General features: G+C 40.1%; 2 pseudogenes; both read right to left on the bottom strand.

Moving 5' to 3' along the window:
* Nucleotides 1-7,731: 7,731 nt before the first annotated feature.
* LOC703615 (elongation factor 1-gamma pseudogene) lies at nt 7,732-9,034 on the bottom strand (annotated as a pseudogene).
* Nucleotides 9,035-11,589: 2,555 nt separating this feature from the next.
* Nucleotides 11,590-13,098, bottom strand: LOC100425347 (26S proteasome regulatory subunit 4 pseudogene; annotated as a pseudogene).
* Nucleotides 13,099-14,329: the final 1,231 nt, after the last annotated feature.

Consider the following 14,329-nt stretch of genomic DNA (forward strand, 5'->3'; position numbering starts at 1 on the left):
AAACCTCGAAAAAGGTCATTGCAACTTTACACACACAAAAATATTTTTGCAAGGACATCTGCCCAGCAACTGCCTTTTAACCTTGGGTTGGTATCACCTTTTTGTTTGTTTGTTTGTGTTTTAGAGATGGGATCTCACTATATTGCTCAGGCTGGTCTCGAAATCCTGCGCTTAAGCTACTCTCCTGCCTCAGCCTCCTGAGTAGCTGGGACTACAGGTGTGCACCACTGAGCCCAACTAATCCTTTGTTATTGACCTTTGTAGACAAGGATAATTTGTTTTCAAAATGATTATGTAATCCTCCTAATTTTTTCCTTTAAAAATCTTTATCTTCCTTTACCTCCCTGAATATACACATAGTTTACTATGGCAGATGTATTCCCATTGCAAATCTCTATTCTCAAATAAACATCATTTTTTCTAAGAGAGCCTCTCTTAATTTGTTATTTAGGTTGACGCTCTGAATCTTTCAACATTCATTCATTCATTCAACTTTTTTTTACACCAGGCACTGTTTCAAGAGCAGTGAACAAATAGATAAAATCAGAACAATGCCCTCATGAAGCTTACATTTTAGTGAATATCAAAATGTATGAGATTCTTATGCCAGACATTATTCTAAATGCTTGGTATGTTTTCTTCTCACAGCAACCCCTTGAGTTAGATACTATATTCCCAGCTTACAAATGAAGAAAATGAGACAGAGAAAGAATATATAATTTGCTGATCTCACAGCTAGTAAGTAGCAGGGCTGGAATTAGGACCCAGATAAACCGGCTTCATTTCTTTTAACTGCTATGGTACTCTTGCTAAACTTTTAGGCAGGGTTTTGGGAGGTTGGCAAGACACTAGAGTTGCGAAGGCTGCTTGGAGCAGTTTTACAGAGACTTTCATGCCCCAGATAGGTCAGGGTAGGAGTGGAAAGACCCTGAAATTCCAGGGTCCTCCATTGTGGATGATAAATGTCTCAGAGGCAGTCTACCCCTGAATATCTTCCACTGCCTGAGTCTGAGACAGCAGCTTGACCAGAGGAGAAGAGCTCTGAGGTCTGAGGTGTTTCCTCCCTGCTTAGCAGGATGTACACTCAAAATAGAAATTAGACTGTGTTAAAAGAATAGAGATAACAAAATAGAAAGAATTGTTAAAATAAGATGAAATGGCGGGGCACAGTGACACATGCCTGTAGTTCCAGCTACTAAGGAGACAGAGGCAGGAGGAACACTTGAGCCCAGAATTTTGAGTCCAGCCAGGGCAACACAGTATGAGACCCATGTCTCTTAAAGAAAAAAAAAAAGATAAAACAGAATAATTTCTTTTTTGGATTGTGAGTTTGCTGACTAAGATCCTCTGGGAAGCATGGGATTAGAGAGCTATGTGTGGATGGCGGGTGGTCCTAATCTCAATCTCACATTTCTCCCTCTAGGATTAGAGCACTGTTAAAGGAGGATCTAGGATTTCAATGCTGCTAAAGATGAAAGCTTAATCAAATAAGACTATTAACTCCTTTTTAAAGAGAAATTAGTTTGAATTTACATGACTGTGGCAGACTAAGTAACTATCAACATTTCACTAAAAAATAAGTGGATATTTATATGGATGTGGACCAAGATCAGGGACTAGAAAGCTCCACTAATTGCTCCCCCTGCAAGGATACCAAATTAACAACTATCTGCACGGAAAAATCACTTTAATGAGAACCAAAAATCAGATGAGCACTCGCAGTACCTAGTTTTAACTTCATGTCTCTGAAAGAGGCACTGAAGAGGTAGAAAAAACAGCCTTGAATTGCCAACACCAGGCCTGCCCCATCCCCTAGCAGTGGCGGCATGGTACTGAGAGTCTTTCTGTGAGCTAGGGGCGGGGGAACAGAGAAATTGTGAGGCACTGAACTCAGTCTTGCCCTATTACAGCAGAAAGAAAAACTGTACCAAACTCACCTGATGCCTGCCCATGGAGGAAGCATTTAAATCAGCCATAGCCAGAGGGGAATCACTGATCCCAGTGGCTAGAACTTGAGTTCCACAAGCCTCACCACTGTGGGCTAAAGTGTTCTGTGGCTCTACATAAGCTTGAAAGGCAGTCTAGGACAGAAGGACTGCAATGCCTAGGGAAGTCCTAAGACTGAACTGAGCCTAGGTCAGTGGACTGGGCGGGGGAGGTGGGGGGGCATGTGACATACTGAGATACCAGCTGGAAGAGCCAAAGGAGTGCTGCTGGCATCACCCTTCCCCTAAACCCACGCTGCACAACTTGCAGCTCCAAAACAAACAGCTTTCTTCCACTTGAGGAGAAGAATGGGAAGAGTGAGGAAGACTTTGTCTTGCATCTTGGATACCAGCTCAGCCACAGCAGGAGAGGCCACCGGTTAGAGGTGTGAGGTCCCCTTTCCAGGCCCTAGCCGCTGGATTACATTTCTAGACACACTCTGGGTCAGAAGGGAATCCTCTTCCTTGAGGGGAAGGATTCAGCTGTGGCAGGATTCACCACCTGCTAACTGAAGAGCCTATGGGCCCTGAATAACCAGCAGTAATACTCAGGTAATATTAATACGTCCAGGGCCTTGAGTGAGTCTCTGAGACTTGCTGGCTTCAGGTAATAGCACATTCCTAACTGTGGTGCCTGTGGGGTGGGACTCCTTCTGCTTAAGAAAATAGAAGGAAAAGTAAAGGGGACTTTGCCTTGCACTTTAAATACCAGTTTGGCCACATCAGGGTAGAGTACCCAGAGGGGTCTTGAGGTCCCTGATTCTAGGATTTGCCTATTGGACAGCATTTCTGGACCTGACCTGGGCAGAGGGGAGCCTGCTACCCTGAAAAGTGAGTCTGATGCCAGGCAGCATTCACCACAAGCTGACTGAAGAGCCCTCGGGCCTTAAGGAAACATCAGTGATAATCTGGCTTTACTCTCTGTAGGCCTGTGGTGGTGATAGCTATGAAGTAAGGCTCCTCTGCCTTTTCAAAGGAGAAGGAAAAGTGGGAACAACTGTGTCTTGTGGTTTGAATACCAGATTAGTTGCAGTACAGCACAACACCAGACATATTTCTAAGGTTTTTGACTGTGGTCTCTGGCTCCTGGATGGCAAATTTGGACCTTGCCAGGGACTAGGGGAACTTGCTGCCTGAAGGGAAGGATACAGGCTTGGCAAGCTTTGTCATTATGGATTGTAGAGCCCAAGGGACTTGAGTGAACATAGGCAGTAGCCAGGGAGTGGCTAGAGTAGGCCTTGAGTGAAACCCAGTGCTGTGCTGCTTAAAGTCTGACCCAGCACCGTTTTAGTGGTGGTGGCCACAAGGGTGCCTGTGTCACTTCACCTCCAGTTCCAAGTGGATCAGAACAGAGAGAGACCCAGTGTCTTTGGGAGAAAGTAAGAGAAAAGAGCAAGAGTCTCTGCCTGATTATCCGGAAAATTATTCTGGATGTTTTCCAAGACCATTAAGTTGGTAACTCAACAAATCTGCAAGAACCACAGCATTACTGGGCTTGGGGTGCCCCCTAAAACAGATACAGCTTAGTTCACAACACCCAAGTCCTTTCAAAACCTTCCCAAGAAGGATGAGTACAAACAAGCCCAGACTGTGAAGACTACAATAAACACCTAACTCTTCAATACCCATCTACAAGTATCAAAACCATCCAGGAAAACATGATCTCACCAGATGAACTAAACAAAGCACCAGGGAACCAGTTCTGGAAAAACAGATATGTGACCCTTGAGATAGAGAATTCAAAATAGCTGCGTTGAGAAATTTCAAAGAAATTCACGATAACATAGAGAAGGAATTTAGAATTGTATTAGATAAATTTAACAAAAAGATTGAAATAATTAAAAAGAATCAGGCAGAAATTCCGGAGTTGCAAAATGCAATGGGCATACTGAAGAATGCATCAGAATCCTTGAATAACATGATTTGTCAAGCAGAAGAAAGAATTTGTGAGCTTGAAGACATGCTAAATAAAAATACACAGTCTGAGGAGGCAAAAGAAAAGAGAATAACAAAAAATAAAGCACACCTACAAATGGCCTTAAAAGAAAATCTAAGAGTTATCTCCTTAAAGAGGAAGTAGAGAAAGAGATAAGGGTAGCAAGTTTCTTCAAAGGGATAATAACAGGTAACTTCCCAAACCTAGATAAAGATATCAATATCCAAGTACAAGAAGGTTATAGAACACCAAGTAGATTTAACCCAGCGAAGACTACCCAAGGCTTTTAATAATCGAACTCCCAAAAGGTCAAGGATAAAGAAAGGATCCTAAAAGCAGCAAGAGAAAAGAAACAAATAACATAGAAGGAGCTCCAATACATCTGGCAACAGACTTTTTAGTGGAAACCTTAAAGGATAGGAGAGAGTGATATGACATATTTAAAGTGCTGAAGGTATAAAAATTTTTCTGTAGAATAGTATATCCAGTAAAAATATCCTTCAAACATGAAGAAATACAGACTTTCCCAGACAAACAAAAGCTGTGGGATTTCATCAACACCAAATCTGTCCTACAAGAAATGCTAAAGGAAGTACTGCAATCAAAGAAAAGGCTGTTAATGAGCAATAAGAAATCACCTGAAGGTATCTTAAGTAGAAAGGCTAAACAGTGAATCAATCAAAAATAATAACTAAAATAACTTTTCAGGACATACACAGTACAGTAAGATACAAATAGAAACAACAAAAAGTTAAAAAGTGGGGGAATAAAGTTAAAGCATATAGTTTTTATTAGCTTTCTTTTTGCTTGTTTGTTTATTCAAACAGTATTGTTATCAGGTTAAAATAATGGGTTATAAGACAGCATTTGCAAGCCTCATGGTAAACTCAAGCCAAAAAACACACAAAGAATACACAAAAAAATAAAAAGCAAGAGAAACTAAATTATGTCACCAGAGAAAATCACCTTTGCTAAAAGGAAAACAGAAAGAAAAAGAAAGAAGGAAGAGAAGATCACAAAACAATGAGAATACAAACAACAAAATGGCAGGAATAAGTCCTTACTTATCAATAACAACATTGAATGCAAGTGGACTAAACTCGCCAATCAAAAGACATGGAGTGGCCGAATGGATAAAAAACAACAATAGGAACAACAACAACAAACAACAGCAACCAAAAAATAAGACCCAATTACCTGTTGCCTTTAAGAAATACACATCACCTATAAAGACATACAGACTGAAAATAAAGGGATGGAAAGAGATATTCCGTGCCAGTGGAAACCAAAAAAACAGCCGAAGTAGCTGTACTTATATCAGACAAAATAGATTTAAAGAGAAAAACTACAAGAGGCAAAGAAGGTTACTATATTATGATAAAGGAGTTAATTCAGCAAGAAGATATAACAATTATAAATATATATGCACCCAACACTGGAGCACCCAGGTATACAGAGCAAATTTTATCAGAGCTAAAGACAGAGATAGACCCTAATACAATAATAACTTGAGACTTCAATACCCCACTTTCAGCATTGGACTGATCTGCCATACAGAAAATCAACAAAGAAACATTGGACTTAATCTGTACTATAGACATAATTGATATTTATAGGATATTTTATCCAGTGGCTACAGAATACACATTCTTTTCCTCAGCACATGGAACATGCTTCTCTTCAGGAGATGTAACTACTTCTGATTCCAGTAAGTGTTTCAATAACACCCTGTGCAGATTTCAAGCACTAAATTTAATTCATGTTATTGTCATTATTTATAGGTCTGTCTGCCAAACTGGATGTTGGGCTTTTCAGGTCATTTTAGTATCTTCTGTCTTTGTATCCACACAGCAAGTGTAGTGTCTGAGGCGTTGTGAGTCATTGACAAATATTTGTTACAGACATTCATTTATTGAGGAAAGAACTCATGTGGTTTATTTGATCACATAATGAGAGCTTTGTACTACTTTCTGTTTTTCCTGGCTTGCCAAATAAGTTCAAGCCAAATTTTACACTCTGTGACAATAGCTATCTTATCCTAACTCTAAAAGATATTTTTAACTTTTGTTTTTATTTTAATTAAGCTAACTACATATTTTCATCTAAATGATCTCAAATGCATTTTGGAACTATAAGGAACATAAATTATAAATAAATACACTTAGCAAATTTTGGCCCATCTCTATGTTGAAGGAAGATCCAATCAATGCCTCTCACTAAGATGAAACATTAAGAAACATGAAGAAGTAATAACTTAGATAAACAGGCAAATGTGTTATGTATTATGCTTATGAATAGAAAAGGCAAATAGAGATTTCTCAAAGAGTAGACTGGAGATTTATAAGCTATAAACAGATACATTTACATGGCTAGGGTTGCTGAGATGACTTGGCACTGATGGATATTATGCAGTGTGGAGAATCATGTGTTGAAAAAATTCATTTTACTTTTAGTTATGTATTGGTTGTTTTGCTACTTAGGAGAAAGACAAAGGGACATAGCAAATCCAAAGGATTTCTCAGAGGAGAAGGATACTATAAACCTGGTGAGACAGCTGCATGGTGGTCCAGTTACGAGAAAGGCAGAGGTCAGATGCAGGTACCAAGGTCAGGCAACAGAGTCCAAAAGGTACACTTCTATCACTATGAGAGAAAAAGAGTATTCAATTTGAGATTGGAGAATCTCAATGGTCCAAGGAAATTATCAGTTGCCTTCGATAGTTACAGTGATATAAATCCATAGGAATATTATTTTGTGAAGTAAGGAGCATATTCGTTGTCAAATTACTCTTGGTTTTGCTACAGGCTTACCAAAAGGCTGAAGGTTAGAGTGAAATGGGAAGACAGAAAACAACAGGAGGAAAAAGGAAAACCAGAATGCATGAGGACAAGGCAGAACTTTATTTATTAAAGTTATATTTGGGAAAATTTGAGAAAGTAAAGGAGTTGAGCATTTTCCTGAACTGAAAACAGACCATTGGTATTACTTATAAAGTAAATAGCACTTTCTAGATGAAAACAAACTACTGAAAGAATGAACAAAGAAGCAGTCATTTCACCATCAAAAGAGTCAATATTTGCTTTTTATTGTAACCAGAAATAGCTGGGTTTGTTTTTTAATTTTAATGGTATAAATTTTAATGACAAAGATTATTTAGCCTTTAGTGAAAAATTGGAAATTCCTACAGTAAAATTTGCTCTTAGAAATGGACTCCAGTTTTAGAATGAAAAGTGCCCTAACTTAACACTTATTTGTTTGTCAAGGTTGATGAGACTATCTAGGCATTGTGAAGTGGAAAAGGAACATGCTCACAGAGAAGGCTGGCATCTGCACTGGGAAAGGAAACTTAGAGGCAGTTGCTAGGCTTGACCCGTGGTAAGAGTTCTTGTCTTTGACACCTGCTCTCAGAGGTCAAAAAACTTTTAGCCTTCATGAGGCCATTTGGGAAGTCTGAAACATCCAAATTCATTACTAATATTGAATTGTGAGATTTCATATAAAAATTTACATTTCTGATTTCTTTTAAAAAATCGGATAACATTCCAGCATAGCAACTATCAATAGGAACTGAATAGAAGCTGCTCATTTGGGACAGAGCCAGGTCACGATTGTCCGTTTCCCAACCCCACTATTTTTGCCAGACATGGAGACTGAGTTGCCATCTATCAAAATGATTGCACAGCTGTTTGCATTATTATAGAATTAATAAAATATTGAAGTATTTATTTTTTTTTCCAATGTTCAGTTTTCTTTGATGATCCTCACCTCCCTGAAGCACAGGTTCAGGTAGCTGGGTGATGGCAGGAGATGTTCACTTGAAGATCTTGCCCTGATTGAAGGCTTTGCCCACATGCTGGAAGGCTCTATCCCAGGAAAAGTACTCTTGAACCTGCATCTGGTCTCATCACTGCCAAGATCCAGTTTCTGCTATGTGTATGACTCGTAGTCCACCTGCCAATCTGGACTCAGGGGAAAGGCAAGCTCCTGGCCTCTTAAGACCCAGATTCCAGAAATGGAGTTGCTGTTGTTGGTTCCAAAGAGGATGACACTGGCAAAGGTGTTCTTCCTCAGCTTGTCTGGTCACTGGAACACTTCAGCGATGAGGTTGCAACTCATGAAGGTCTGGGTGAGTTCTTCAGGGAGGTGACAGTCAGAGTACCATAGGGACCAGCCATCCTTAACAGAGTGCTTCCAAAAATATGGCAGTGACACAGTGTGTCCTCACTGGAGCACTTGGGTGTAAATTCACCCGACATAAAGGTACCCTTGGGCAGCTGAGCAAAGCGGTCCTTGGCCTTAGGCTCAGCAGCAGGTGCATGCTCACATTCATCTATCTCCTCCTCAGGAGCAGGAGAAGCCACATTTTTTCCTCTTTCTGCTCAGCCTGAGGCATCTGCTTCTCTTTTAATGAACCTTTCCCTTTCCATGGGTGTCGTTTTTAGTCAGGCTTTCTACAGAACTTTTAGCATCAGACTGGGCCATCTTCTCACACAGTTTCACTTCTTCCAAGATGGTCTGGAACTGGGTCTGGTTAATGCAGGTGAGGAGCCAACGGTTGATATTGAGAAATGCTTGGAAAGAAGTCTCCAGCACCTGCTTAGAGAGCCACAACAAGGTGCAGACAACTGTGATGTCAGCCAGTTACTCATTCACCCACCAGAAAAGTCCTCATCTTCAAGTGAGCATCCAGCAGCCCCAGAATTCACTTCATGTCCTCTGTTGCATTCTTAGTGGCCTATTTGTTGTGGTGCATGATGCCCAAGGTAGAGAACAAGCAAGTACTGGCTAAGGGTACTATGTTGTTATCAGCAAAGCCTACCCACTGCACCACCTGGGCTTCTGCTTCTGGGGTACTTTCCTGCAGCTCCTCATTGCTGCCACAGTAGGTAATGACATTACTCTTAAACACACAGACTCCACTGTAACCATTAAATGCTGGAATCTTGCCAGCCGGAAATTTGCAGAGAAATTTAGGGTTGTGGTTAGTTTGGCCAAAGTGGAAGTGTGAATGGTGCAGAGAGCATGCAGACCGAGCCCCGGTGTACTAAGCAGTGATGAGGGCTTTGAAGGCCCTCCAGTTTTCGGGATATGTGTACAGGATCTCAGCCATCATGGTGATTCTTCAGAGAAAGAGAAGGGAAGAAAAACAAATCAAGAATGTATTTGGCTGCCAGTAGCAGAACAGCTGACCAACATGACTTAAACATGAAGGGTTTATTTTTCTCATATTACCAAACCGATGCAATTACTGGTAATTGGTTTTGCTACACAACTGCACCCAAGAGTTCAGACTCTTGCTATCCTTTCTGCTAAGCATCCTTCACATGCTGGCTTTTGTCTTTGTGGCTATCTCCTCACAAGTACAAAATGGCGTTTACATCTCCAGATAATTTGTCCACTTCAAAGCAGGAAGAAGGGGGAATGATCAAGGGCCAAACCAATTGTATGTACCTTCTACAGAGAAATGTAAAATCCTAAGTCAGCAGAGTGTCCTGCCCACATCTTATTGGTCAGAGCTGGGTTACATGGCTAGAAACAAAGGAAGCTGAGAAATAAGAAAACGTGAGTAAAAATTTTGGCATAGACATGGTTCTAGGCACATTGCCACCATAAAAGGCTCAGAATTTCACTGAAAATAAAAGAAAGAAAATAGGACTGTCTCCTGAGGTAGGAAATATTTTATTTAAGTCTCAGTGGTGATCTGTACCCAAGGATGAAGTTATAGATACAAAAACTAAGCTAGGGATCTTAAACCCAAAGTCTAAAAGGGGATAAGTGAGTAAAACAGGCAAGTGACTTGTGTACATCTATATCTTCCATGCAAAATTATTTCTAAGATACCCTTCACAAGAAATATGACTTTTCCAATTGTTCTTGAATCATGTGGCATCTAGGTGCATTTTTATCACCCTTGTGTATTTTAGATATCAGTCTCCAGTCAGATGATGGTTTGCAAATATTTTCTCCCATTCTACAGGTTGTCTCATCACTCCATTTACTGTTTCCTTTGCTATGCAGAAGCGTTCTAATTTAATATAGTTCAATTTGTTTATTTTTGTTTTCATTGTCTGTGCTTTTGGAGTCTTAGCTGTCAAGTGTTTGCCTAGGCCAGTGTCCTGAACAGTTTCCCTTTGTTTTCCTCTAGTAAGTTTACAGTTTGGGGTCTTATATTTAAGTGTTTAATCCATTCTGAGTCAATTTTTTTGTACATGGTGAGAGATAGGGGTCCAGTTTCATTCTTCTGCATATGGTTATCTAGTTTTCCTAGCACCATTTATTGAAGAGATTATACTTTCCCCAGTGTAAGTTGTTAATGGCTTTGTCAAAGATCAGTTGGCTGTGAATATGTGGATTTATTTCTGGGTTGTCTATTCGTTCCGTTGGTCTATGTGCCTATTTTTACACCAATATTAAGCTATTTGGGTTACTCTACCCTTGTAATATATTTTGAAGTCAGATAGTGTGGTGCCTTTAGCTTTGTTCTTTTTGCTCAGGGTTGCTTTGACTATTCAGGCTCTTTTGTGAATAGTTCCACAAGAATTTTAGGACTGCTTTTCCTATTTCTGAGAAAAATGGCCTGGGTATTTTGATAGGGATTGTATGGAATCTGCAGACTGCTTTGGGTAGTAGAAAAAAATTTTTAATGTGTAGATTTTATTGAAAATATTTATATTTATATTCAAAAATAGTTTTGAATTCTAAACACTTAGATTTTACCTAATTAAAATCAGAAGTGTTGATTTTATTGTTAGAAGAAGCTTTGGTTATCTTGTCTTAACAGATAATTTCTACATAAACAATTATTTGATTATATAAAATATCAAATGTAAATAGTAGTAGACCACGAAAACAATAGACATAAATAATTATTTAACCAGTAGCAATCATTTGGACCACCTTTTAAAGGTATTTTTGGATCCATGAAAAATGGAAAGATATTGTAATAAGATATTGCAGCACACAAAGCCATTTGATCCTAACTTGTCACTGTTACTAAGCTTTTGTTTTTCAGTAGTGGTGGACCCTCATTATTGCCCATCAATCATTCGGTTTATTATATAAACCAGAATGCAGGACCATGTGTTCTGCAGGCAGGACAGGTCTTAGAATGCCAGCATCTCTGATGGGTTGTAAGGCACAAGACTTAAATGTTTATTTCATTCACTACTTTAGACTTTTCTCTTTTTTTAAGTTCTAAGATGGACCAAGTTATCCTGTTGTTTTTTCTCTTCAGGAGGAATAGACAAGCATTTAAGTCAGCAAGTACTGCAACTGGCTGCTTGGAAAAGAAATCAACCAAGGAAGGGCAACAAGGAAAGCCATAGTGACACTGTGCTCCAGAGGCTGAAAGTTCTTAGAATCACCAAGGCAGCCCCTTCCCTTTACAGGCCATGTTCTCTAGCACGTTGCCTCAGTGCCCTTGCCAATAGCAGACATTGCTGCTCCCAGCCCAGCATTTGCAGCATCAGTCTTAGCTGGTTGGGCCATGCTGTTGTCTGTGGTTGTGGTTTGTTAATTTTCACTTCTGTATATTGTTCCATTATGCAAACCTGCCACACTTCATCCATAGTACTGTTAATGGATTTTCCTTTTTTCTTTCTTTCTTTTTTCTTTTTGTTTTTTTTTTTTTTTTTTTTTTTTGGTGAAATAGCATGCTTTTTTGGGAAGCAGAGTGCTGCACAGTGACCAAGATAAGAAGGCTGCCCAATGGGCATTTACACATTTTACTCCAAAAGACACACAGAACATCTTACCAATAAAAATAAACTGGAACAGTGATTCCTCTGGGCAACTCCCCAGCCTCATCCCTTTCAGAGATTGGAAAATCTCCCACCCATTTTCCTCATGGCAGCTGTGGTTCACTAGAGATAGAGCCCCTTGGGAGTGCCTTCCTGTTTTTTGCAAAGAACATTTTTTCTTTGTATTTTTTGAAATCCTCCTTTGTTACCTTCATTCTGTGGCTCTCTTAAGGCCATCAGGCAAGCTTCTGTGCAGATTGCCTTGATGTCAGCACCAAAGATGTCATCTTTAGTCATGATCAAGTCGTCCAGAGTTACATCATCAGCCAGCGTCATCGTGCTTTTGTGAATCTGAAATATGGTCTTCTTAGTATTTTCATCAGGGAGGGGGATCCCGATCTTCCTGTCAATGTGACCTGGTCTGCTAAGTGCTGGATCCAAATTTCTGTTTGGTTTGGGTCCATGATAACTTTCACATCTCCCCTAGAAACAAATCCATCCAACTGGTTCCACAGTTCCAACATTGTTCACTGAATTGCTTTCTCACCACCAGAATTTGAGTCATATATTTTTGTCCCAGTGGCATTAATATCATCAATAAACACAATGGATGGTGTGTGTTCTTCAGCAACTTGAAACAATTCCAGTATGAGTTTGAGCCCATCACCCAGGTACTTCTGAATAAGTTCAGAGCCAACCACTCTCAAGAAAGTGACTAAGGTTTGGTTTGTTACCGCTTTGGCTACAAGGCTCTACCTGTGCTAGGTGGACCATAGAGAATGACCCCCCACCCGGTAGGAGGCTTTATACCCATCTCTTCATAATATTCAGGTTGGGTAAGAGGAGGCTCCACAGATTCCTTAATTTCCTGAATTTGCTTGTCCAACTTTCCCCCAGTATCAGCATAGGTCTCCTGGGGAGTCTTTTCCACCTTCATCACTGTGACTAGGGGATCCATGTCATCCATCAGCACCCCTAATCACTGCATGCACCTTGTGGCTTGGCAGAACCGAGCAGCCAGGTTCCAGCAGATCCTTGTCTATAAATGAAAGAATGCCGATGTAGTGTTCTGAGCCCACAGATGTAGAATGATGGTATGATTGCGATCTCTTCCAGGGTTCCTACTGCTCTTAGGGTCCCCCTTCAGATCATCCACTTTTAATCTTTTCTCCTGTTGCTTTTACTCTAATGGTTTCATTTATTTCTGATTTCTAATGAATTCTTCCTCCATGAGAAGACAGTCTTCAGTTCTCTCTAACTTCAGTAATTTTCATCGGCACTTTGCTGGCAGCATCTAGTCCCTGTGTTTTCTTCTTCTCCACTCTAGTTGATACAGGAGGTTTGTATTTATTTTTCTTGTCCTGTCATCCTTCTTGCAAACTCCAGGACCATAACCCCCACTCTGACTTTCACCCATCTTGCCTTGGCCACTTGAGCTGCCGATTCTTTCTTAATGTCTGTCTTTTCATTAGGCTGTGGCTTCACAAGGTGTTCAATAGGTTTTTTTTTTTTTTTTTTTGGATGAATGGATACTGAGTAGATGGTGTAATGTCATGGTGATGTGAGATAACCCTGGAAAAGGTTAGTTGGGGCCGTACTGCCGAGAAACGCAAAGTCTGGTGAAAACTTTGTACTAATTTGTTAGACAATGAAGCTTCAGACTGGAGTGATCAAAAGCACAGACTAGGAGCCAGACTATCTATGTGGGTTCCACTGCCAGTCCTACCACTTACTAGCTGTGTAACCGTGGGGTTATTTACCTAACATATCTGTGTCTCAGTTTCCTTAACTGGAAAAAAAAATGGATTTCATAGGAGGATTGTGAAGATTAAATGAATTCATATTTATAAATTGCTTAGACCAGTACCCAGCAGAAGATAAGTTGAAAGCAGTGGTTATTAAATAAAATGGGTATCCATGACAGGTTTTTGAACACAGAAGTGGCATTTTTGGAGCAGAATGAGAGGCTGTAATAAAGGCAGGGGCAGTGGTCCAGGCTACAGCTACTGTTAGGGTCAGAAGGCTGATTCTCACTGATCCCTGTTGCCTGTATAAGACATACTTATGAGCAACTCACAAGCAGGAAATAACTTGACAATAGGGATTGAGAAAATTACATTTTCAAAAATTTTATCCTTTACTTTTGCAGACAAATTCTGAGTGGGCAGTTTGGAATTGCAACCTGTAATTAGAAACTTTCATTTTTTATATCCACCAGTGAATGAACTGTAGTTATCACAGTGGTGGAATTTCAGACCAGCAGGAGAGGGATTTTTTCCATCCCACTGAAGTGGCACAACATAAGTTTCTCCCTGTGTTGCCTAAGCACGAGGTTGATCTGTTGCAATTTGCAGAAATTTCCACTGGAAGTTTCCTACAGTGAAGTTGTCTCTGTAGAGCTGGGTCATCTCACTGAAGCCACACTATGGAACAGTGAATATGTGGGAGTCTAGGAAGAAACAGATGCTCCACTCCAACTGGGTACTTTGAAACATTGAAGAAAAGGATCACTTGCTGACTAGGGAAAACAACAAGAAATGATACGGAACCCTGAAGCCAGCAACCCTGGGGAAGCCTGATCATTTCAAGTCTGAATTGCATGCTTAATCTTATTTAATCCTCATATTATCTCCATAGCTATTATTACTAATACTTCTCAGATAAGGAAA

The sequence above is a fragment of the Macaca mulatta genome, chromosome 2 (assembly GCF_049350105.2).
Source record: "Macaca mulatta isolate MMU2019108-1 chromosome 2, T2T-MMU8v2.0, whole genome shotgun sequence".
In the NCBI taxonomy this organism is placed as follows: domain Eukaryota; kingdom Metazoa; phylum Chordata; class Mammalia; order Primates; family Cercopithecidae; genus Macaca; species Macaca mulatta.